The sequence below is a fragment of the Lathamus discolor genome, chromosome 3, assembly GCF_037157495.1.
Source record: "Lathamus discolor isolate bLatDis1 chromosome 3, bLatDis1.hap1, whole genome shotgun sequence".
Classification (NCBI taxonomy): Eukaryota; Metazoa; Chordata; class Aves; order Psittaciformes; family Psittacidae; genus Lathamus; species Lathamus discolor.
In genome coordinates, this window is record NC_088886.1 from 81,615,687 (window position 1) to 81,641,816 (window position 26,130).

The 26,130-nt window shown below is 47.5% G+C and overlaps 2 long non-coding RNA genes across 3 annotated transcripts; one reads left to right on the forward strand and one right to left on the reverse strand.

Moving 5' to 3' along the window:
* Positions 1-5,399: 5,399 nt before the first annotated feature.
* LOC136009802 (uncharacterized) lies at positions 5,400-23,000 on the forward strand. The gene is made up of 4 exons (XR_010610656.1): positions 5,400-5,441; positions 18,651-19,147; positions 21,364-21,430; positions 22,672-23,000. It is a non-coding gene; the product is annotated as an uncharacterized LOC136009802 (long non-coding RNA).
* Positions 20,726-26,112, reverse strand: LOC136009800 (uncharacterized). 2 transcript variants are annotated; one of them, XR_010610652.1, is made up of 2 exons: positions 25,308-26,112; positions 20,726-21,270 (listed from the first exon to the last, which is right to left on the reverse strand). It is a non-coding gene; the product is annotated as an uncharacterized LOC136009800 (long non-coding RNA). The 2 variants fall into 2 exon arrangements; XR_010610651.1 differs by having other exon boundaries at positions 20,726-21,392.
* Positions 26,113-26,130: the final 18 nt, after the last annotated feature.

A 26,130-nucleotide genomic window follows, 5' to 3' on the forward strand; every position in this document is an offset into this window, starting at 1 on the left:
GATTTTATGCCTTTGTCTTGTTTGTTGGTTTTCTAACCATTGTCAGGAGTATTTATAAGATTTATTATTTTAAATGAATATTAAGCGAAGAAAAATCCACAGTGTGAAAATGTTCTGTTCTCTTTAGAATTCTCTAAAGAATTCAAAGGGTGGAATATTCTCAAGTTCTGCATAAAATTGGTACAAATATCTCTGCATCATCTACAGTATCAATGCATCAAACATGCACTGAACAGCTGAGCTGCATTACTGAGTCTGTTGCAGTTCTCCTGAGAAAGGCTTTTATAATCATTTTTCAAACAGAATTTGGTTTTGCTGTGCTGACTGACAAGATTCAGATCCGTGTTTAGAACTAACATCAGTTGGCTGCCAAATTCCTTCTGTGGTGATAGTGGCAACTTCCTTCACTTGATTAAAAAATAGTTAAAAATGCCCAGGGCAAAATGACTTCGTCAATTATCTGATAATGAAGATGAGAAGACAACTCTGTTTATTTCATTTGCCACTTCTGCCATTCTCTGTAGGGGATACATGTGCACTGAAGAAGCATCTTATAATCAAGACGCTAAAGTGCTGCAAGCTTTATTGTGGAAAAGGAAACCATTTTTGACTATGCTTATCACTCCCTATTAATGCATAAAAGTATTCTTTTTCTAGGTGTGGTGGTAAACTATTACCTGAACAAAGTAGCACTGTCCTTATCTGGATAACATTTGATAACTCTGCAGCCAATGTAGCTGGTGCTTTTCTGTGGGATACAATTCATTGACCAGCTCTGTGGCTTACTTACCTGTTAGGGTAAGTGGATATACCAGATCCCTAACAAACTTGGTAACATGTTTATTGATGCAGTTCTACCAGTATCAAGAACATAAACTGCATGGTGTTTTCTTTGTTTGTTTGTTCCCACTCAGGAAGGTGGCAGTGAGTTTAACAGCTTAATTGAAAGGTCGGTCAAGGAGTATCATAAACAGCTTATTGGGACTGTGCTGCCGTATTGCAATCATCTCTTGTCCTAAGTGCTACCTATGGATCCTTATGTTGCGCTGTCTGCAGTCATTGGTTATTTATGATGCAGAGTTCTGGATTGCCTGGGATTACTGAGACCTTTCCAGTTTATCTGCTTTTTGCTAGACAAGTAAGATGAATTTAAGCTGAAATGTTTAAGTGGACAGCAAAGGTATTAAAAATTATTCAGAATGAGATGGAAGACTTGGTTATTAATGCCTCTAGTTTTTTATTGTAAACACATTTTCAGGCAGAAATCCATATAGACATGAAGGTTCAGTTTCCCCTGAACTATTACTGTAGTTGCTTCCTCTGAAGTATCAGATAAATTATGGATGTGCTGCTCAGAAAATGTCCTATATAATTTACCCTAATCAGAAAATTTGTATGAGTATTAGTTGCTTAGTAAGTCTAATCAGTGGGATCGAAATGGAGGCAAATTATCTTTTGCTTATTCCTTCGATAACACAGGAATGAGATTTACCTCTTACATAGCACATTTTAGTGGTTTTATGATTGCAAGCCAATGTCCAGTGCAGGCCAGTTTCCATCTTGCAAGGCAGACCGTTGGAGCTTGGTCATGAAGCAGCATGTTTTTGCCTCTCCTGCTGCTCTGGTGTTGGGAGCATTGATTTCAATACCAAATTAACTGGAACTTCTACTTTATTCTCTTTTAACACTTCCGAAATGCTGTGTAGGTCCTTGGTTTTGCTGAATGAAACTCCTTTGAAGAAAAAACCCACAGTATGTGTGACCCAGAAGTACTGGGTGGAGGAAGGGAAGCAAGTTTTGAGCTTTTCAGTTCTGGATAGATCATGCAATGAACCTGCCACTACTTCTGTTAAGTAGCTAAGGAAGTAAGTACTCTGGGTTCTGGTTTGAACTATTAAACTCCTCTTTTTCAAAACAGTAAGCTGCATATCCCAAAGGGCTCCTGCTGAAACATTGGTAAGTGCGTACAACTTGAGTGCTAACTATGATCAGTGAAAATTAGCAGTGGTGATAGACTGCAGTGATCGTAAGCCAGGGTCACTACATTTCAAGTTGCTTATCAGTTCAAGCAGATAAGACTGGTTTGCTCCATGGTTTTCCACAAAGGTCTGGGCATTCATGTACAATCTTGCACCTATAATAATAAAACCTGCAGGTATAGTTGGGAAAGCCTAGAACCTCTTTGCACAGAGGGGTGGTGGTTCTTACCTAAGAAGCAGGACAGGCCTTTAACTGGGACTTGAGCCTTTTGATCTTTTTACTGTAGTGTAAATCCTGAAGCTTGCACAGTATTTCTTGTAAGAAATAATTGTGCAACAAGGCATTTATGTAGAGTCTGTAGTATTGGTCACTAATCTTCATGAGGGAGTTAATCCGTCAAAAAATGGGTCCTGTTTTGTCTGCTGATAGAGCAAAACTAAACAAAACTCCAAAACTAATGCTTAACTAATGATTAAGTGTACATGCTTTGAGTTTCTTGAATACAGAAAGAACAGGTAGCCAGACTGATGGCACTTCAAGCAAAACTGTGAGTTCTATGGAACAGAAGAATCCAAACCAGAATCAGTGCAGGTTACTCTAAAAAGAAGCTAACAATGAAAAATACCTTAGGAACTAGGGCTAATCCTGTAACAGGGTGAATGAAGGTGTTTCAAATGGATGGTTGGCAGTTTGAAAGCATCTTGCACAGGTTCCATGGGCACTTAACCCCTTTGTCCTCAGGTCCTGCCATCCACATGGGCTGTGCTCAGTTTGCTTTTGAAAGCCTAGTCCCATGTTGATCTGGAGCTGGAGGGGGACAGCCTTCCTTCACAGCCCATGGTAATGCCTTATCGGCAGCCAACAGTCCCTTTGGCTGTGCAGTTACAGATGCTACCAGGTAAAGGGCATCTCTCCTGGGGAAGGGTTCCTCGCAGGGAAGGGGCTTCATGCAGCCTGGCCTTCTGGGAGCTGCCAGGTGCTGATATACTGACAGTGCAGCTATTCTGGGCTGGTGACAGCCCTTTGTGTTCCCACTGAGTCCGACTGGCTCGTGGGCTGAGGTCATGGGGGTCTCCTACATGCTTCTCTCCCTGTCCACATTGACCCCAAAGGAAAGCTGCTTCGGCTTGTGTCTGCAGAATCCAAGTGACAGAGTGCCTAGAAGGTCCAAGTGGTTTGGGGTTTGGTTTTTGGGTGGGTTTTGGTTTAGGTTTTTGGTGGTTTGGTGTTTGTTAGTTTTTTTGACTTTTCTGCTTCCTTTTTTCCCAATTTGGAATTGAGGAGTATGTACTGTGCCCCTTTCCCTGCCCTGCAGGAAGGGCATCAGCAAGCACCAGAGCTGCTCACTGTCTGCTCCTGCTGGGCGCTTTCTCACTGGAGAGACATCATCTGTCTTGTTTAGTAGCTACTTTGCACTGTGAAAGCTGTTGTCAGGAAAATTGGTGTTTTCTTCAGGCTAAGACTGTAATCTCCTGGGAAAAGATGTTTGGGGGTTTTTCTTTGCTACCTGGGGAATTTGTCTGGTTGTTCCCTGTGCATGAGGATTTGTTTGCATGGGAGTGTTAGGGCATGGCTGACTCAAGCAGTCCCTTACCCCAGTGCCTACTGGACATGGATGTGCACTTCCTTACAGCTATCTCCCACTGCCCACAGGCATCCTGCTTGCTCCTACCATCCATAAACTGTTCCTCCCACCCACCGACACCCTGTGTCTGCGCAGCAGCTCTTGTTTGGCATCAGAAGCCAAGTTGTAGGACCCTGTTTTTCCCCACCACAGGGAATAGGTCAGGCACTGCCCCTTCTGCTCCAGAGATGAGCTCCCCAGAGCTATCCTGGGATTTCGTGTGCCCCTGCAGTGAGAGCTGCTGCTCAGGCTGAGGTGGACACAAGGGAGGTAACTGCTCGGGGGTCATGGAGGCTGCCTGCTGGGGAGGGACAGAGTCCCTGCTGTTTTCAGGTAAGGCCTCCAGCTTGCCCATGGCTCTGGAGCTGTTTCTGCACATGGAAAATCTCACGCGTTGGCTTCCTGCTGTCTGCACCGCATCCTGGTGCCTGCGCGCCCCTGCAGAGAGGCTGCGCTTTCTCTGGAAGAAATACTGGGTTTATTACAGACGATAGCTCGGCGGCAGCAGCTTCCTGCCCTGCCCGGGGAGGAGCGCAGAGCCGTGCTGTCTTCTGGAGCAGCTTGAAATTGTGCTCTCCATGGCCAGGCTCAGAGGCTGTGCCTCTGCAGCCCTCCCCGGCAGTCAGCCTTGCCCCCATGGAGCTGGTGATGCCTGAGCATCGCAGTGCTCCGTGCTAGAGCACTGCCAAGCACTCCATCCGTGCTGATGCTCACGCTTAATTAACCCCTGTTAGAAATCCAGGAGCTTCTGCAGGGAGTGCCTCTCCTCCATGGTGTGCCCTAGCTCTGAGCTTGCATCCTTTGCCGTATTGCTTAAGGAAAATGTTATTCCTCTCACAGCAGTGAGCACCTCTCTGTTCAATAACCGTGTTTTCAGTAGTGTTAATGTATGATAGAAAGATTTTCTTATGTTCGATTTTTCATCACAGTTTCTGGCTAATGGAAGCAGCAATTTTGTCTCTACAGACCTCGAGCAAAATACAATGAGGGACTGACGCTGATGCGCTGCTGCAGAATAAGCTACCCTGGAGAGAAAGTGCTGGGATGGAGAAGTGGGAGAGCTGGGTTGACAGCAGGGAAGCCAAGATGGGCTCTAGATCCAAGGAAATGAGGTAGAAAAGCTGTTGTTTGGATCACAGCCCATTGGGTTTGCCACTTTTAATCTCTGATCTCCATTCTCCCCCTCTTAAAATGTGAGATAATGCCTCCCAAATCCCATAAGTGTGCAGGGCTCTTGTTATCGCATTATTTATGAAGCACTGTAAGAGCTCTAAATAGGATGTGATGTAGAAGTGTTGTGAAGAAGAGGAAGGAAACCTGTTTGACAGTACAATGGCTGCAAGCGAGGTTGTCTTAAGTCCACGATGAAATCTCTCTTGATAAAGCTGCAGCCAGTCTCAGGGCAGCCACGTTAAATTCTTGCTTCTTGAAGAAGGGATGGAAGCCAGCTGTGCCAAAACACAAAACACTTCCTTTTGCACAGCAGCAAAAGAAGGGGTTTGCTGTTCTAGTGGTGTAAAAGCACGCTTAAAAATGAACTGCTTAAAACTGGGGTGGCACTGGGCAGGTGGGGACAGCACCAAACCCTGAGCTCAGGCTTTATTGCTGCTCTCTGCTGTGGTATCAACCAAGCCATGCAAAATGGGACGCAGGCTGTTATTTATGCAGCTGTGAACGTTAATACCGTAATGCTGGAGACAGATAAATGCAATATAATTGCCAGTTACTCAATCAGTGCATTGCGACATGCTGAAGCAATAGTGGGCAGCGCTGTGGCAAGGGAGCGCGGTTCTTCCCCGTGGCCAGCCTGCCCGCAGCCTGGGAACAGCAGCACAAGGTAAAACCCATTCTCCATGGTTTTGCTCCATTGGCAGGTGTGGGAAAGGAGGTGTGAGCGGGCTGGGAACACCAATGGAGCTCCTGTGCCACGTGCAGCGCATGAGGCTCTGAAGCTCTGCACCAGGGTGTCGAGCGCTTCCCTGTGTGACCCCTATGCAGGAGCCCCTCGTGCTTCTCAAATCCAGCTAAGGTTTCTGAAGCAGGACTGACGTAGGGCCTAAACCACACACGGCCTCCCCAGGAGGCAGTTTCAGCTGTGGGGATTGGTGCAGTCAGCTTTCATTTCCTCTTGCTGCACGACAGCGCATCCATGCAAATAGTGGTATCCATCTAAATAGTGATACCCATTCATTTTAACCCCAGGGGGTATAGTAAGTATCTTTAGGATGTGGTAGTTGAACAAAATAACTAAAGATGGGGAAACCGTCGCCAGCGTGTCCTGGACATGTGACTGTCACAGGTAGAGAGAATGTAAAAATAGAAATCCAAGTTCCAGGATGTGCTGTAGCATCTTTTACAAACGTCATCCACAGCACATGAAAACAAGAAGCCTTTGGCTAGACGCTTGTTTCCTACTGCTGAATGCCAGGAGTTACTGCTCCTGTACCTTTCTGGAGACTTTCTGGCTGGGGAATGTTCTCTTTCCAAAGGAAATCCTTTTAACTTTCAGCAGTTCAAGACTCTAATTGGGTGAAATAATAGCTTGGCACTTCCCCAAGCAATATGATTTTTATCTTTTTTGTTGTCTGCAAAAGTCTGGCTTGTTCCAATCCTATGAGTCACGGAGGGAATATGGGTGTCAGACCGCCCCGGTACCCAGGGGTGGGCTTCTAGTGAGATGGGCAGGGGGTCCTCAGTCAGAGGTGACTAAGGGGGTCTGAGGCATCCTCCACAGAGCTGGGGTAGTGCTACCTGCCCCTCTCTGACCTGTGCCAGGGCTGCGGGTGTCTTGTTGCTGATGTGCATGTTTCTAGGCATCTTTGTTCTCATTGAGTTATTCAAAGGGGTTTTTTTTTGTTGGCTACTGCTCTGGTTTCTCCAGGTGACTCATCTTACAGTAATTATGGATTCGTGCTTTGTCCTTACCAAATGCTAACTATGCATCAGCTTCAACGAGCATATATTCAGATGTTTGCAGCAGAGGCTTAGATTTTGATGGTTTATTTAGCCCAGAAATAAGCCTGATAGAGTAAACACTGGAGCTTTGAACCTCTCACGGTTTTGTTTCTGTGTGGTGGATTAAACAAACTGAGGTATCCAGCACAAGTCTCTCTTCCTTGTCCTGGATAAAAAGACCTCAGGTGCAAAGCAGCAGCCATGGCTTTCCCTGCAGGCACCATGCCTTCCCCAGGTCCCTGGGGCTGCACAGCCACCAGCACGTGGCTCTGGTACAGGAGGGGTCCCTCTGGCCAGGCTCTGCTGCTGCTGTGCTTGAGGTTGGGTGCGTGCCAGGGACCACAGCCCTCCATCCGTGTGAGGATGCGGCACTGGTTGTACATCACACAAACAGAGCGCAGCAGGAAGAAGCTGGTGAATGATCTCGTCTCAGGTCTTGTCTGGGTTTGAGTTTATTACCAGGTGGTTGAATACAAACAGGACTGCGCCAGCCCCAAACCTGCAGTTTTTCCCTATGCTCTCAGTGGGGCTTCTGTTGGGCTGCAGGTGCTGGTGTTAGCCACCAGGTCATGAAGAACCAGGGCAATGCATGGTGCATTGCTGCTTCCCACCTCCCCATGGAAAATCCATGGAAAGTCCTCACTGTCAAACTGGGGGCTCCATCTTCCCATTGTGTTGGCTTGGGGCAATGGGGAAAGGGCCAGAAGCAGGAGGAGATATGCAAACCAGGAAACTGCATCCATAAAATACCTTAAGGACAGGGGATGCACAGGGCTGGGCTGTGCGGAACTAGCTTGAGCTAAACTGTGAAACCAGGATTTCCCCTTGAATCCTTGCTTGAAGCAAGGCTTACAAGAAGCAAAACCTCATGGGACATGAGTGCAGACATGTCTGTGATGCACTGGGTTAGTGAGCAGCAGGGCCTCATGGCGGCTAGCCTGGCTGTGCTGTACTTTACCTGCTGCCTCTCTGGCAGGAACAGCATTTAACTGTCCTGCAAACTGTGCCACCAGAGGATTTTCCTCCTGCTGCCACTGTGAAATAGCCACCAGGTCAGCAGCCTGTGCCTGCCTGGAGAGCGCCTTATTGCCAAGGTCCCTGGTGTCAGCCCCAGCACTGCCTGCCCAGGGAGGCTGCAGAGTGGTGCAAGCGAGTTGGATGAAGAGCTTCCTAAGGCAGGGCATGAAGATGCTGTTCAAGTGGTGCTGTTCGTGTTTGTGTTACTGTGCCCTTCCCTGACGAGGAGCTCTTTGTCTCCTGTGTGCTGCTTCCCTTGGGGCATTTTTTTTTCCTTCTCCTTTTACCATCTTTACAGTTTGTTTTCCTTCCTGCATCTGCGCGGCTGCCTCCAACAAAGCCCTGGCAGACAATCTTATCTTGAAGCACAACCAGTCCCACTCCTTTCACTGCAGTATCTCGTCTGCTCCAGCGCCTGGTGGGGAGTGTGGGCACCCCCACGCACTCCTGCCTGCTGATGCCAGCAGCTTTGCCCTCTGGCAGGGGCACAGCCGCAGCCCGGCAGGGAGGGCAGGAGCTCAGCTGTGGAAAGGCGCTCGGAGAGGTTCGTGCTGTACTTGCCGCTTCTGGGAGGCATGCTATTAATTAAATGGGTAGGAGAGACGACCGAGTCTATTTTTTCTCCCTCGGCTTATTCACTTGATTTGAAAGGCCTTTTATCTGTTGCCTTCCCCTGAGTTTGTGGGTTTAGAGTTTTGGTGATCAAAATAGTTCTGCTCCGGAGCATCTGGGGGAAAGGGCCTCACACCTATTTCGGGAGAAAAGGGTTTAAAACCCCGCAGGGGAAGACAGATTGGGAACTTTCATTGCTTCTGCCTTGAAGCAGATATTCCTGATACCAAAAGCACCTGAAACTATAGAAGACGGCGCAGATACAAACAGCACCAAAGTTAATTACAGATGCGAACCATTCCTTTGCCTCACCGCGCCCTGCACACCAGGAAATGCCTCCTCTCCTGCAGAAAGCGGAAAGCGATGCTCTGTCCTGACCAGGGCCGTCTGGAAGCCTCACAGTGTGGCTTTGTTTATGCTGCTGGGGCAGGAGGGTGAACTTAGCTTGTAAAAGCTTCACCCCTCTTGAAAAGTCTGTAGGAAACTGAGTTACTGGGCACGGCATTTCAGATGGATCCAACTCCTGAGGATCAGTGGTGCCCTTTCTGTTCACTCTGAAAAGCACTCCGTAAATGGCCTCCCTGAGACTCTGGTGATAGGCAAATGCTGAAGATGATTTGTTTTGTAATGAGGGTTAGAGCCTTGTTCAGTAACCAGCCATCTGTTGTACCAGATTGTTTACCCTTGGCTTCTGAAGTCCAACTGATGCCCATCATTTTATCAACAAAAAGGGCCAGGAAGACCACTTCAGTCTAATGCTGGGCCTAAAGCACAGAGCTGAACCATAAGTACTCCTTTATACTAAATGTCTTCTGATGCCCTAGGTTTGGATTTTCTTTTTCCTTTGTTGGTGCCTCCAGCCCTTTCTAACTGGCACTTCCTGGAGCTTCCTGATGATACCCAACAACAGGCAGCAAGAGGAGGTGCTTCTATTGCGAACCACGCAGCATTCCCTGGTGAGGGGTTTGCACAAGGTTTCCCTGGATGCCAGTGGAGGTGCATCTTCCAACGCTCGTGGTGGTGTGGTGAGTCACAATTACAGGCACCAAAGCCTGTGACAATATAACAGCACAGTCCAAATGTACCTGTGCAATCTGACAGTACAATCTAGGGTACCATCTAAAAGTAACTCCAGGCATTAAGGAAGAAAAAGCGAGTGTTATATCTCATGCTGTGTGAGCAAAAAAGTTACAGTGGCTTTACAGGTAGCAGGTTCTGGGGTTTGCCTGGCTCCTGGTATGCACATTTTTAGGGTTTATTTTCCTTTATTTTAGCATAAAGCTTAGAAAATGCTGATAAAAGCTAAAACACTGATTTAATCGTGTGAGCCTCCAGGCTGTCAGAAGTATCAGCTAGCATGAAGCTTGCAATAAATCAGTGGAGCTCACAACTCTGATCCTTGGCAGTGGAACAACTACCATTTACTGAGGTCAGAACTATGAAAAAGAGCTCTGAATGCATTTTTAACCTAAAACAAAAAAAATGAACTGAATGTAGCATAACAGAATCTGTGCTCGTTGTGTTTCTTTCATTTCTCAATCAAATTTGCTCAATGCGCAACTTAAACATCTGGGTTTCCTTTGGCTGTCAGCTGCTGGTTACCATCCCCTCGTGAAACCCTGACCTTTACAAATGGCTGCAATGAGCTGTTTTGCCTACCCATAGTTGTGTTTCGTGCCTGCGAATGACACAGGTCTTACTTCTTTCTCTTTTGTCAGTGCACGGTCTCTGTGCTGTTAGTTGTATGGCAGAAAGCTTAGGCAATGCTGCCCTGCTGGCCCAGTTCCCTGGAAAGAGCCATTCCCTGTCACCACCTTCCCCTAAATTAATGAAGTCAGGTGAAGAGTGGTGCCTCTTTCCAGAGGGTGGATGAGATCCTGCCAGTCTGCTTTGAAATGCAGAGCACCCCGAGCCACCAAACCCAGCGTGGTTTCCCTGCTAAGAATGGCATTTAAAGCCGAGGTCCCAGCATGTTAAGAGGATTCAATGTCCGCTCCCCTCTGCAGCAACCCACCAGCGGTCCCAGGGGATTCTGCAGTTGCAGAGCATGTAGGAGCCCACATTGACTCCTGTGGAGCCTGCATCGGCCGCCCGTGCTTTGTGCTGGGGCAGGGTCGTGTATGGTTTTGGCTAGACTTGTTCTGCAAAGTAGAAATGAGCGTCGTTACTCTGAAAACTAGCACTCCGGCACTGGATCTGACACAGCTCCGTCATTGCATCATATGGACATGCTTTAGAAATACCCTTCAGCTGAGCTGCGTGAATCATTGTAAGATGATGCCTACAGGAAAGAGAAGTGTGCTTGGTGATGTCTTCTGACAACTACGTCTCTAAGATGGACAAAGAAGTCTGGGTGCTCTCTAAGCTATTTTTGGCTTTGCGGTTTACATAGAGAACACAGTTTTGTTTGTCTTTCAAAGACCACACATAAAAAGTGATATTATGCCTTATACAAAGGAGGATGTTTTTCCCATGAAGAATCCAGTATTCCCCCTGGGAATAACTCCCTTAAGCCATGCTTGTGATGCCCTGATGTGAGACGGTGACCCCCATGAGGTGAGCGCCAGCGTGCCCGCAGGGCCACTTGTGCCACTGTCCCTGTGAAGGGATGCGAGGCAGTGGGTGCCAGAGACCCTTGCCTATCTTGGGTGTCCCTGCATGGAGGGGATGTGCTTCCTGCGCACCCGTGGGCTGGAGGAGACCGTCTGGCTCTGCACCTACCCGCCACACAGACTGCACATCTTGGTCTTTTCCATTTACGTGGGGATTAGTCACATCAGGGCTCGGATGTTGCAACTCTGATGGTGTAATCCTGCCATGTCTTTGGTAACTCAGAGTCTTCCTGAGACAAGACAGGAAAGATGTGAAAAGCAGAAACAACTATAGGGGTGAGTGTTGAAGTCCCTCCGGATGAATTCATGAATTCAAGAATAGAAATGGTGCAGAGGTGATTTTCCTGTTTGACCTATCATTACAGACCACTTTCAACTGAATTTCACGATAAATATTTAATATTTATTATGCAATTTCTTCTTGACATGAACTCTCCAGGGACACACAGTCCTAATACAGCAAAAAAGCACATTTCTGAAAGAAAGTTCAGCTACTCCTGCTCTGGTTCAATGTACTTATTTTAATCTTTCCACTTTTCCATAATCTATTTGCACTAGTTCGGATGCTGCAGAGACCCTGGGTTTGCTTTGGCTGGTGATCCAGCCGACCTGGGATGTCACTCTGGCAGCAACCCACTGTAGTCCTAGGAACAAGCTGCTGAAGGGAGCCTGTGGGGACTGTGGCCACTATGATTAGTGACAAACATGACATGAAATGAGCTGCCAGCACTGGGGACATCCCAGCCCTGCACCACAGTCCTCTTGGGCAAAGAAGGAAGTGGTGAGGCGCGTACCTGGCTGTAAGCAGACCGTGAGGGTTCATGCAAACCCATGGCTCAGACCCATCACCATCAATCCAAGGCGTAATTCCTGCCCTGAGGTGGCTTGGTTTGACCTCTTTTGGGTCAAGCACTAAAATCACGGCTGAAATCATCTTTCTCACGCTGCGCAGGCTACCAAAGATACAGCACACTTTAACCTGGTTTGTTCTGTTGGCATCACGTCCTGCGTTCAGTATGTCTCTTAAAACACATCAGACATGGTTCTGGGGGGATTTCCCTTCAGCCTTCACAGCATCCATTTCTTATAGTGCTGCTATTGCACTATGGGGGGAAAAAAGGTGTTTTGCCTAAATATTTGTGGAACCCCTTGTGCCTCCTTCTTTAGCGCTGATAGGGGCTGGACTGCAGAACTGAACAGGGGGAGAAACACGAGGGGTAAAGGTCTGTGTGAGTGCCGAGCACTGTTGAAGGTGCTGGTGGGCAGAGGGGAGGAGGGTGAGAATCCTGCCAGGTTGAGAGATGCTTCTGAAGGCTGCGCTTTCATCTGATATGATTTCATAAAGCTAACATTTAAGGGTCAGATGATGCGATATGCTGCCTTCAGACGCTGCATACACAAGCCCAGCCCACTGCCGAGACAAAAGTGGCTTTAAGCCCTGTCTATCCATGTATCTGATCCATCTGTTTGCCTTTTGCCAGCTGGCATAAAAGGTTCTTTTATCTCAAACTATTTCCAGCTATTTCTCCTTTCAGAAACTCCGAAGTGTTTGCATGACTTGAAAGAGCTATTTCCAGTACTTTTGGCTGGGCAGCATTGTAGCTTCAGATTTTACGACAGGTATTTGAGCACGTTCCCTTGCTTTTGGAAGGGCTGTTACAGCAGGTCATCCTTCATAGGAAGGGTTTGTCTCCTGCTCAGAATAGTCATCATTTTCTCATGTCATTTTCGATACCTCTTTGCTGCAGCATCGCAGCGTGGCTGCATCGCTTTGGGGCTTGCTGGGGCCTGGGCTTTGCAGATGCTCCATTTGAAACTGCGCAGAGGCCTCTAGGTGTGAAGCCTATTGCTGCTGCTAGGCTTAGTAATGCTCAGGGAATGGGATGAAGCTTCCAGTGCTGGAGCGAGGATCCTTCCACTGTTCTTGTGTGCCTGCCACTGAGACACCGGTTGGTTTTAATCCAGATCAGTTACTTTGAAAAGACATTTTTGTTGCTGTTCAGCCCAGACATACCAAAGAGCATTGCAGCTGTGCAAAGGAGAAGGGGTTTAGGTAGCAGTGCTGCTCCTGCAGCACTGGAGTGAGCAGCACATGGTGGGCAGTGATGATTGTGACATTTGCTCATGGCAGTACCCAAGCTACTGTGCATTCAGTTTTTCAGGAGTAGCTTTGATATGTCTCAGTGTAAGGAACTGTGCTATGGATCGTATCTCACTTGTTTCAGGGAGCTTTGAATAACATCTGCTTTCCTTCACACCGAACAGCCAATGTTCCTGCTTCCCTGAATAGCAGTCACATAAGGCAGCAAACCCTGAAGACTGGCCTGTGCCTCACAGTTACACTGTACAGATGGACAGTGGCATGAAGCGGAGAAATCCAGCTACCTGCTGGAGAAGCGTTTGATGCAAAGTCAAGGCTATTGCCTGCTGTGTGTTGCCAGCTAGCTTAAAAAGACAGTCTTTGGCCTGTTTTGTTTGCTTTTTCCCCTTCTTTTTTTAAGACGTAGCAATTTGTGGCCAAATCACAGAGTCTCGAGGGAGCGTTCTGGCTGAAGAAGTGACTTCAGAATTTGGCCTAGCATAACTTTCAGATAAAAGCTTTTAAGTAATCACTAATTCACAGTCGCAGTTGCTTTGGCTTCTCTCATTATCATTCTTAAGTTATTTTTTTCATGCTGGGAGCTGGATTTTCCTGGCACTGCATCTGTTTTCAGCAATGTATACACCACAACTGCTGACAACTAGGAGTTGGATCCCATGTTCCTCGACCCTGGCTGTAGCTTGTTTTTTCTGGCACCACTTTAAAGTCTCCCATCTGCACTTGTCTCCTGATGACCAGCGGCGGTCCTTCAGCTGCGTGAGAAATGCCTGATGTTATCCTGTTGTTCTCGCACTCCTCCGGACCCGTTCCTCGCGCTGTGAGCACAGTCCTGCGCCTGTTCCTAGATAGAGCCTTATCGGGGCCAGCCATGGCAGCACTCCCGTCCCCCTCCAGTTCTCCCCTGTGGTTACTGGAGGCCGTTAGTTCTGTGTGGTTTACCATGGTAGAAACAGCGTTCTGCTGCTTCTCTTGTTTTCCAGTCCTCTTTGCTCGCCTATAAAATACACCCGTCTCCCCTGACCTCTCTTCCAGCCGATCACCTCTGCACCCTTCAGTGCTGAGAGCTGCAGGGAGAGCTTCGTGTCCCTTCACCTGCCTCTTGTCTCCGCTGGGGTATTTCTGTCCAAGCCCCACATCCAGCTTACTCACAAGGTGCTGCTGTTATTAGCAGCATTTTGAATGAGTGCAGCTGTTTCATGCTTAGCTTCCTTCTGACTTGGCTTACCAGGAGTACGACTTCTTAAGGAATGTGTGCTGGTTGGCAGCAAGAAGATGTCCTTGCTCAGCTGGGAAGCTGGATATTTCTCTGAGCTTTCTCTATGGTTTAATGTGTGCACGGTGTACTTGACAGATTAACAGTACGCTCGCTCTTCCCCCACTGCTTGTCTGGGTTTGTTTATTTTCGTTATTCCTGTTATATGCAGTTTCGTTTGTTATTTTTGGTTTTGTTTTCCAGGCCTCTTTCCTTTCCTTGCTTTTGCTCAGCTTAAAGGAATCCTTTTTTGGGTTTTTTGAGCTTTCTTGGTATTTGAGGGGGGGAAACTGCTATTACTGCGGAGCGTTTCATGCCTCTTTATCGTGCCGCACCAGACAGGGCATGCAGGAGCCTGCGTGTGCATGTTCCTTCCCTGTCCTCCTTCAGGTGTCAACTTACTTTCATCTTCCTACACCTCCCAGGAAGTGCTGGAGCTTCACCTGGCCCTCGGGATTTCCACTGCCTCGGTACCACAGCTGACATGATGCAGCAGTCTTCAGCCATCCCACATTCTGCTGTCATCCGCTGGCCACCACCACCAGGAAAGCAACGTTACCACAGGCTGGGAAATTAGTGGGAATGACTCCCTCCTGGAGCCCTGCTCCCCCCGGCAGCAGCACTGGTGGCTGGGCACGTAGTCCTCCCTCAGCCGGGAGGGGAGCAGTGTTCCAGCCTGGCTACATTTCGTGGAAAGCCATTTTTCAGCTGATATCCTTTCCTGCCTGCCGGTGCCCTGCTGGTTTCCATGGTATTCGTGGTTGTGCAGGGGTGGCAATTTCAGCATCCTGGCAGCCTTCCAGGATGCCTCTCCATAAAACCCTGTGCAGTTTCAAATGTATATATATATATATTTCTTATTTTCCCTTCATCCCACAGAGCTGCTGCGTGCTTTTAAGCAGTTAATCTATTTCACCCTTCGCTTATCTCACAGGCACAGTGTGAGGTTGTGCCCGTCCTTGCTGGCAACTTGCTTTGAGTTCCTCTGATGAAAGGTTTGCTGTAAAGGCAAAGACTGATCGTAGCCATGCGATCACTCTGATTGCCAGGGGATGGTACAGTGCATCCTACTGATAGAATTAACAAAGTCCCAATGACAGCAAGATGATTCTTGGAGCTCAACTTAAATGGGATGGTATCTCCATTCACTTCCATCCTGCTGTATAAGGACTCCTTCCACGTTCTCATCCACCCTCCGAGAGCTGCTGTGCCCAGTCACTGGCGGTGTGTTCCCAGCCCAGCCACACATCTGTAATGGCAGGGCAGGAAAGCATGGGGAAATCCTTCTGGTTACAGACAAGGCCCAATTCCTGTCAGTCCTCTGTTGTTTAAGAAAACATAAAACCAAAGCAGGGCTTTGCTCTAAGCAACGGCTGGAGTGAGCCAAGCACACATCTGCTCTCAGCTTCACGCAGGCTTTCATAATGCTCTCTAGCCATAATAGTCTCATTTTTTGGGAGCGAGTCATTGCTGCTCTTCGGGTTGACTGAACTCTGATCAGGCTTGGACCTCTGCGCACCAGTGTGAAAAAACACCTCACGGCCGAGCTGTGGGAGGCCAGAGGAGCTGAGCAGAGGGGCTGCTATGTTTGGGTATGCACAGAGCAGCCTCTGTTCCACTTAATTTGGGAAGCGTGATTAAATGGTGGCCTTCTCGGCTAAAGATGCAGGTGCTCTGTGGGCTCCATTTCATCCAAGGGTAAGATCCATTTGGCAACACAGGCTAATACCAGATTGAAAGCTTCCATTGCTGAGATGGGGTTAATGGCCCCAAGTTGAAGGCGGATGCTCCTTGGTGAGCTAAAGGGAAAGGGCCTGCAAATGGCAATGCTTATTAACTATCTGTACATGTAGAAACCACGGGAGGAGATAATACAGTAGCAACAGCTGCCCCTGGAATCATTTGTGCGTATGTTTGGCTCCAAAGCTTTCTGCCCAGCTGGCTGGAGGTCACTGCGAGTGCTGATAAGTATTTGCCAAACACCAAAAAGAAGACAGGACAAGGTCAAAAACTCTTCTGGTAGCAAGGCAGAGTGTGATTAAGAAACACCACTATCTCCTGAATGGGGGTGAGAGACTTCATCAACAAAACACGCAGAGGAGGTCTGAACACTTGCGGCGGGCAGGAGCAATCTGCTTGACAGCTTTTGGCTAAGCTAGGAGAAACAGGGGACTTGTTTTTAACTCCTGAGCTGAGGAACATCTGCCAGCTTGCCCCCAGGGACCTGCTCCTGCAGGCAGGCATTGAGAAACTTCTGAGCCTTTTCCAGTTGCATGAGTGCAGTGATGTCAATGTGGCCAGCCATGGGAGTCTTCTGTGCCCCACACAAAGCTGCTGCCACCCCCCTGTCCCCTCACTGTGTCTGTATCTGTTGGGACTGGGACAAAGGAGCAAGGCAGCTGTGGGGTGGAGGGAGGTGAAGCCCAGCTCTGCCTCTGCAGCAGTTGCAGGTGCTTGCACTTGGCAGTCTGGATTTTGGGGGCGTTTGAAGCAGGGCTTCATGGTCAGCAGCCCTCTGCCCAGCTCTGCCCCGTGCTGCTGGGTGGGCAGGGAGCCCTGGCCCAGCGCTGCGCCATTCAGGGGTGCGACCAAGTGGCTGGGAGGGCTTAGAGGTGCTCATGTTTTCTGCGTGCTGGGGTGGCCAAAGGCAGCGTGTGCCCTGTGAGCCCACACCTTGCCCAAGGACTGTGCACATGGATATGACGCTGGGGGGGAAGCTGAGGGAGAACTGAGGGCTCATTCACCCTTAGGGGTGAAGGTGAGCCCGAAACCATTGCAAGGGGGCTAAGTTTAGAGGAGGGGAGGATGGGGTCTGCTTCAATGGGGTTCATGGGACGCTGGAGCGGGGATTGCTCGGTGGCCAGAGAGAGTTGGGGGATGACTGACAGGGCTGCCAGCAGGTCACATCTGCATGCTGTCCTCCCTACTGCTTTCTCCATCCTACACCTCTGTGGCATGCCCTGTCTTCAGCCCTTCCAGGCAGATAGGTGTGATGACAGCCTCATATCCCAGGTCATTTGAAAGGTCTACTGTTTACTATTGCTACCCTGACTTCCCTTGGCAGGCACAGGCGGGAGATCCCCCGGGGAGGACTCCCAGGCAGGCAGACCAGCGCCTTCTTGTTAAGGCAAAATTGTGGGATTCCTGCTCTACTCCCATTTGCTTATATCTCTGATGAGAGCACTGGTGGGGACAGTGTCTCACGGCAACTCTACTACTGTACAAATACCTACCTCCCAGTAAAATGATAACCCACAGGGAGGTTTGGTCACAGATATTAAAGGTCTGAGTTTAGCATCCTCCTTTTTATTAAGCAGTAAATGCGATTTCCGACTTGCTTAACCCTCTCCTGTAACTTCTGACCTCCTCCTTTCCCTCCCTAGCTCCTCTCTTTCCTACCTACAACTTTCCTCCTCCTTCTGTGCCACATTTACTTCTGTGCCTGTGCTTCTGCCTGCCCTCACTTCACGCCCCTTCCACTGCGAATGTGAGAGCTTCAGCAGCGTTATGGGGGCAGAGGTACAGGGGGATGGTTTTTCCTTTGCTGAACCCAGGTCACTTTCGCTAAGTGAAACCTCTCCGACGATGAGGGGATGGTTCAAGTTAATGAATACAAAAGTGAAAGTGAAAACAATGTTAGAGAGGAGAAGCCCTGCTCAGATGCTGATTTTACAGAGCTCAGTGAGGGGCGGGGGAAAGGAAGGGAGGGGAAAAGCAACATGCAAAACATGGCAAGTATTTTGTGTCAAAAGGGGGGGGGGGGTGAAAGGGAAAAATTCCTTGAGACTTATGAAACATAAAGTACCTCACGTGGCATTTCCTTCTGCGCGATTGTCCCTCCTGCTCTGGGTGAATTTTCATCTGCAGAAGAACTACAAACACTTTGCTGTGGAAACAAAGGGCAATTTTTCCTTCAGCAGTCTCTGCCACTTGTCTGTCCATTCTTGTTTTATGTCTGCGCCTTTGAATGTAAAACTTCAAGCAGAGATTGTTTCACAGAGGCCGAGGGCTGTCTGTGCCCCCCAAGCCACATACGCAAGGCTTGCACAGCCCATTTTGTGCTCTGGTAATGGCTTCTTGCAGCCTGGTTCTCATTTGCGAATCAAAGCTTTTTAGACCTCTGCAATTTCAAATGACCATAGCTCGTGTGGGGTGAAGGGAGCAACTGTGCCCTCAATGCTTACTACGTGCCTGAGCAGCTCAGTATTACTGCCAGCGGCTGGGGTTGGTGGTCTGGTCTGAATCACTTCAACGAGAGGATTTCTGATGATGTTACGGGGAAGCAGCTAGCTGGGTTTATGTTTCCAAATGGATCCATGAGAGGCAAGCAGGCCGTGCAGAGATACTGACTCATTTCTTGTTCTAAAGGAACATTTTTCACAGACAGAAATAAGTTTCAGAATCGTCAGGCACCAGATGTCATGTTAGAGGCAGAAGTATAAGGGATAGAAATCTCCTGTTTGGTTAGGAAAAGGTAATAATTTTATCTTTCTCCAGGTGGTGTTCCTGAAGCTGGATCCATGCAGGAGAAGACTGCTGGGCAGGCACACTCTGAGCAGCACCTTCCTCTGGGAGCAATGGCTCCGAGAGAGGTCAGACCTCTGCCATCGTGCCTGCAGTGGCAGCAAGCCCGAAGTTAAAAGATGCTTCAGGTCTAACTCTCTTCCCACTGTTTCTTGCCTTTGCAAGAGAAGACAGAAGCTGAAGAAGCTCTGCTGTTTGGTTCATATTTGATGCATCCTCTCTCATTGTAAAGGGGAACTTGGTAAGAAGCCTGAACAAAGCTTTTCCCTTGACACTGCTGTTGACTCCTTGAAAAGGAAATAGAAACCAAGGAGCCAGGTAACAGCAAAGGCTGAGGGTTGCACTGCCCCTGCTGAAAGACATGAAGAGAAAGGGATATGTGCCCTGTTCTGCTGAATGACTGCCCAAAGCAGCAACCTCAGAGGAGAAACACGGCTGCAAAGGAGCTGCCAAAAAAAGAATGAAAAAAGGTAGGAGACAAATGCAACCCTGACTGTGCCCTTGTCCCCACCAGCCATGCAGGCTTGGCAGGCAGCAACAAAGATGTCAGAGCCATTCAAGGTATACGATGTGTTCTCAGGGGAGTGGAGTAACACTGAGGCTTCACACCTCCAAGGCCTGGTGTCACCCAGGGGCAAATGGTGCCACTGCTGCCACCACTCAGGATGTTTTGGGGAGCAGTTAAATGTGTGGCTGGTTGGCCACTAGAATTTGTCTTTTAAAATAACAAGTAACGCCTGCATTTTGTAGACACTGCTTCTCTCCTTTAGATGAACATCTGGCATTTGTCACACTGGTGTGAAGTTCAAGGATGGTTAGCAATGAGCACACACAGAGGCTGCTTCCTCCAGACCTCCACCATGGCAAACTGAGTGCAGATCCACCAAGGCATTATCAGAGGCTTTCATTTTGTTCTCATTTTTATTAGCTTCCTGCTAGAAGTATTGAGCCAATTGGAGAAGTATTTTTAGGTCTAATCATCTGTGAGAAATTAAAGAACAGAGAGAAAAAGGTGGCTTTGAAAACCAACCAGGCTTGCCCTGCCAATGAGCTCGTGAAGTGAGTGATTAAAAAATACCCCAAACAACAACAGGGTAAAAAAAAACCCATCCAAAAACAGAAGGAAAAAGGAAGGTATGAGTAGGAGGAGAGTGTTGGCGATTCTAGGAGCTCTGTTCCCAGCCGCCTGTCGTGAGTGTGAGAAGGCTCAGGTAGCTCTCAGGAATGAAACCCTGCAGGTCTGTGCGATGACATACCCCTCTGCCATGGACCAGAAGATGATTCCAACACAGTTCATTACATTTCTATTTCTGACTAAGTCCATTGTTGGATTTAATGAATAAGTGATGTTTTGAGCTGATAAACACCCTGCAGCAAATTTCCCATTTTATGTAGTGATGAACAAGCCAAAAGACTCAGGCAAGCTGTAAGTGGCCTTTAACATATGATTTCAGACTTAATTCAAAGTGGGAGGTGATCCTCAGAGCTAGCTTGAAAGTTTCTCTCACCTCCACCCCCAAAATGCAGATAAGGTTTTCACAGACTAAGCAGTGTTATCTCTAAAACAAGACGGTGACTGCTACAAATGTGGTTGGTAGTTCATTATCACAGGGAAATATCATGTATTATGAAATGTAAAAATGTCTGTTAACTATTTCACTGCAAACCCTTTTAGATACAAAAGATTCCCTTTGTGTGTTTATCTCACAGTATTCACCTTACTCTTCCTGCTCCCTGAGAAGGCCAGGTTGGATAGGGCTTTGGGTAGCAACCTGGTCTAGTGGAAGGTGTCCCTGCCAACAGCAGTGGGGTTGGAACCAGATGGTCTTTAAGGTCCCATCCAACCGCAAATGTTCTGTGATTCTATGAGTACTGAATGCTTATCTGTCCCACACTCACCTGCTTCCATTTCCAGGCTTGACCCTCACATCTTTGATCATGCAATTATGGGCTTCCCATAGGAAACCACTCACTATACCAAAAGCAGGAAATGTGATACCGGCGCCAAAGAGAAGAAGTTTAATATCAAAACAAATCTATCCAGGGACTGCCACAAAAACAGTGCGTTTAATTTTTGCATTAAATGAATTAAAAGTCTCCCATCAAAAGGTAAACAGCTGCCACAAAACTTCTCCTTTGATATAGCATAAGCATGTCAAGGACTATCATCACTTCATTGCAAAGTATGGTTCACCTTGCAGTAGACTACACAGCAACATGGCAGAATTAGAAAATCCCAGGTCTGAAAACACTTACTAGCTCATACTCACAAACGCTGATTTTTTTCAAAGGCTTGACAGTTGTGCTCTTTTCTGTGCTTCAGAGACAAAGAAAAATGAAGTGATAACAGCCCTCAGATGGACTTTTATGAGTCTAAAGGCCAAAACTAATGTCTGGCTCAGATTATTTAACTGGACTAAAGGAGAAAAGAATTCCCTCTGAGCAGGGAATTCAATTTACTGTTTCCTTAAGGCTGTTGGTAGAAATGGGAGCGTGAGAGCTTGCTCTGGTATGTGATGCCACAGGAGGTTTTCCCAGTCTTGCATGTTGGCAGGGCAGACTGACCTGACGCCGTAGATAGTGCTTTTCCTGCCTGTCAGAAAGAGCAGAAAGGAATTGACTTTCCAGCACAAAGGACTCTTCGCCTTCAGTCACAGTTTGGTGTCTCTTTGTCCTTCTTTTGCAGAATCTGTGTTCCCAAGATGAAACCAAGCCCTGGAAAAGGACCAGAAACTGACAGTAATTTAGACAAGGTGAAAGTGATGGTGGTGGGTTGGGGGAAGGCTCTGAAGGGCAGGGTGTCTTTCCCTATTCCCAAGGAAACATGTCCATACTGAAGAAAGGTACTTCTGGGTGCAGATTGCTTCCAAAGTCCCTGGAGGATTTCCCATCTTTCTTCCTGTGTACCATGTACCCACTTCCCTGTAACTATGGTCTTTCCACAGCCACCCTCACTATCCTGACCTCTTAACTCCAAGGGGACTTACAGGGGTGTGTTAATGTCTCTGTGCAACACTCCAGATTGGACACTGATGGGAAAATCTATATAAAATAAGTAACTGAATACTTCCGAGGGTAACGACATCTGCGTGTGATTACTTGTTTGGCTGCACTGGCTGAAGCGTTAGCTGCTAACTCAGCAGACTATAAGTAGACAGGATTGTCTTTTCTGTTCGTTCTGGCTGCAGTTCAGGTTGTTAATAATAATCTAGAGAGCTATATAAGGCTTGGATGCTGGCTATCAGAAACCACCTTTCTCTCCATGCGCTGTTACAGGAGGCGAGATTGGGGAGATGATCTTGCTGACAGTTCCCTAATTTAGCAATGAGTGGCAAGCATTTGCAATAGAGACCTGTATCAAATCCATTATTTATTAAGCTGTTACTTAAGATACAGAATGGGTGCATTTATTTGTAGGAAAGTCTGCAAACATCTTGATTGCTGCTCTAACATATGTTTATGCATCAGAGTTAATGCTATGGAGATGCTTTGTTTTTAAACTGGGAGCAAAATATCCCCTAAAAGCTAAACATTGGGCCACGTTATTATCCTCTTTCCCCAGTGCTTGTGAGAGCACTGGGAGAACACTCTGGCCAAGCTGATGGGCAGCCAAATATAATTTATGGCTTGTTTTAAACTGATTTGTTAACTTCATGAAAGGCCCTGTCAAAAAGAGCAGTCCCCTGAGCCCTAACGATGATAATAGCTATATTGCATCAGTGCTGAAAAACTCTCGGATAACAGTGAACCTATCCTGAGAAATCTTCTTAAAGTGCCTGAACATTGCATTTTCTAACAAGAAACAGGGCTAAAGCTATCGTTTGGTAGTTCATTTTTGTCGTCTTCATCCTTTGTTGATCTTATTTTCCACTCACTGGAATGCTCTCTTGGAAGCATGAAAAGAGTTTTCCATATTCCAGCTAATTAAAAATAAAAATGCATATTGTTTAGAGGAGATGCTAACGAGAATATCTTTAATTTCACTTATGTACAGAGTTGAATTTGCAAGTGGTATCAACATGTTTGCGTCTGCATCAGCATGACTGACAGCAGGAAACATCTCAGATGCCTATCAGCCTTATTTCTCATCTCAGTGTCTCGCTTAGGCACATTGTATGCTGAATGTGGCTGTGTTGTTCCAAGCTCCCTCATGCAAGAGCAAGACACATGTTCCCTGACATGGACTTGGTGCACACCAGACTCACATCTTGGGTGCTTGCACTACCATACCCCAGCTCTTCTGCCACTGTCCTCCTTGCCCCTGTCCCATGACTGCCCTCCTGGCCCAGCCTTGCCCCTGCCTGGCTGCAACAACAGGTAACACAGCTGCAAAAGAGCATCAACTCTGTAAAGTCTTCTCTCTTCATTCTACTATTAACAGTTTTGTCTTCATTGAGTTCAGTTTTGTTGTTTCACTGGATGAAGTTCTTCCTGGTGGAAGTGCAGTGCTTCAGCCAGAATATTTTCTTTTAAAATTTGGTAATAGAATCATAGAATAGTTTGCATTGGAAAGGACCTTAAGATCATGTAGTTCCAACCTGAATCCTATGGGCAGGGCCACCTCTCACTAAACCGTGTCACCCAAGGCTCTGTCCAGCCTGGCCTTGAACACTGACAGAGATGGAACATTCATGACTTCCCTGGGCAACCCATTCCAGTGCCTCACCACTTTCACAGTAAAGAACTTCTTCCTTGTATCTAATCTAAACTTCCCCTGGTTAAGTTGAAACCCACTACCTCTTGTCCCATTGCTACAATTTGTGATGGAGAGTCCTTCTCCAGCATCCTTGTAGGCCTACAGTCCCTTATATTACAGGTTTTCTCATCTCTCCCCTACCCTTACCTGAACCCATACCACATTTACTCTAGTGCAGCCCTGCAAGTTCTCATGATCCTGAGTATTTTTCTTACTTGAAATAGTCTTACTTGACACTGCTAAATATTAGGCTAGTGAAATCCTAGCTTACAGATAAAACAATATGACAGAAAGAATTATAAACATGTTCTTGTCCAAGCACATAACAATGACTGAGTCTGAATGTGACAGTTTAGATGTCTGGTTTCCTCCCACCACCGTGGGAAAAGGAAGCTGCTTCTGTGCTTAGACAGCAGCGATTACTTCCTACATCTGTGTGGTGAAGTGGGGGTCAGCCCCTCCTCGGCCCTGCAGCTCCAGAGAAACAGGGGTGCAGCAGCTCCGGCTCTGCAACCTGGCACCTACGTGTGTCCAGGGGCCCTTTGCAGACACGCACTGGCCCTTGAAGGCTTTCAGTTACAAAGCTCAAAATAGGTTAGGGAAGGAGGAGAAAGTCTTGCAAACTGCTGGGACTGCAAGACTGGGAGATCAGCTCAAGCTCGGGCAAAGCAAATCCACAGCCCTATGGCCTTCACAAGGGTGTTTTCTTTATCAGGGTCTGTGTTTTTGTGAAACTGAGGGGAAATAATTGTATAAGAATGGCATGTCCTGTTCCTCCTTTCTAGGAAAGCACAGAACAAAAATACAATCCAGTTTGCAGACAGAGAGAAAAAACAACAACAACCCAACTATGTATTTTAAGGCAGAATTTCTGTTTTGTACAATTTCTTGTGGAGAAGAACTCCCCGTATTAACAAACGAGCCAAAACTAGAACCATTAAAACAAGTGAGACTTCTGTCATTTACTTCAGGCTTAGCAGGTTTTGATACACGTCATAAACAATTACAGTAATTTTCTTTTACCATCTAAACAGTGAAAGTGCTGTGCAACCCACACAGTTAGGTTCTTGTTTTCTGTGAGCAAAGTCGATCTCGCTTCCTTTCTTGGTAGGTACAGCTGGGCAGAAACTGCATAGTTCGGTGTCTTTGCTGAACCAGAAAAGAACACTGGACTTTGGGCCCACAAAATTTCTCAGTGTTGGGGTTTTTTTTCCTCTCTTGGAGGTAAACTATTGTTTGTTGTTCATTGTGCTTATTTTTTCTCTTTTAAAGGTTTTTTCTTGACCGTTTGCATTCCACAAACAACAGGAAGGATACTGTGGTTAACATGTGGTTGCAGTGCTGGAAAGGGGCAACACAATCTCAGATTCTATTTTTTATTGTCTCTCACCAATAACCACACTAGATCTGCACAGACTGGATGTAAAGATATCGTAACAAACTTTTAAAGCATGTTTATAACAATCGGCCACATAAACTCAGCTTGACCCCAGGAATGTCAAACTGTGTCTCCAGGCAAAGCATCATAATGATAAAAACCTATTAGAATTTAATAATTCTATTGATGCAAGAATCACATTCCATCTATTTCACCTGTTATGGCTTGTAAAGAGGAATAGAGTTATGCAGAAACCTTTTATTATCATTAAAATCCTAACTCAAGATTTGCAACTACACCATTTTATGTAGTGGCTTTTAATATTCTGAGGAGTGGAACTGGGTTTTTGGATTTGTATTCCTTGTACCCCACTCTTGAAAATGGTGTGGGAATTCAGGCACAGGGAAGCATTTCCCATAACCGACCCTTCAGAGAAGGCCAAATAGGAAGGTACCTTCTTGCGTGCAGGATGTTGTTAAGAAGCTTTTTCTACGCTACACCCAGTAAAACTTGTTTGAAAGAGCCTTGCTAGGCCAGAACATCAGACGCTGCATACCAGTCACAGCTCTTCAATCAGCCAGTCAGCTGCTAGCCTCAAGTCTTTGGTCCTGTGCAACATAGCAAAGGTTAAAGCATAGGAACTGCTCAGCAGGGTAACTGTTTTGAAATCGTAAAATCTCTTTAAGAAGCAGATTTGCTTGGGAGAGTCAAGCAGAGCTGTATGAGCTGGGGAGACTTGTCTGGGTGCAGTGAGGAGCAGGCATTATTGCCAGTGCTTGTAGTGGAGCTCAGAAGGGATGGTGCCAGCAGGGCCAGTCAGGACGGGGCTTGGAACAACCTGGTCTAGTGGAAGCTGTCCATGCCTGTAGCACGGGGCTGGAAGTAGGAGATTTTCAAAGGTCCCTTCCAGCCCGAACCGTTCTGTGATCACTTGGGGGAGCAGACAAGGCAGCAGCTTTGGGGTTTCTGAAACGACGGCCATGGTGTTCAAAGGAGATGCAGTCTCAGGGCCTGCAAGGAACTGTTGGGGTTTCTTTTCTGCCTTTTTTTTTGTTGTCGAAGGCGTGTTTGTGACCCTGGAGCTCACAGTTCCCTGCTGACGGGCTCAGACGTCTATCCCGCAGGCTGCCCAGGGGTGGCCGCCCGCGGCCTTCCCGGGAAGGGCTATCGGGCGCGTTCACTCGTGCCAGGCGAGGGGAGGCCAGGCCTATCTCATCAAGCCACCCCTCGCCTTCAGCTCTCCTGCTCGTGCCGGTGCCCTCTGCCTCACCGACACCGGCCCGGCCCAGCAGGCCGCGGCCCGCCGCTCCCTCCCACAACATGGCGGGTCGGCTCAGGTCGCCCCACCGCCTTCCCCCCCCCAGCCCTTCTGTCCACGA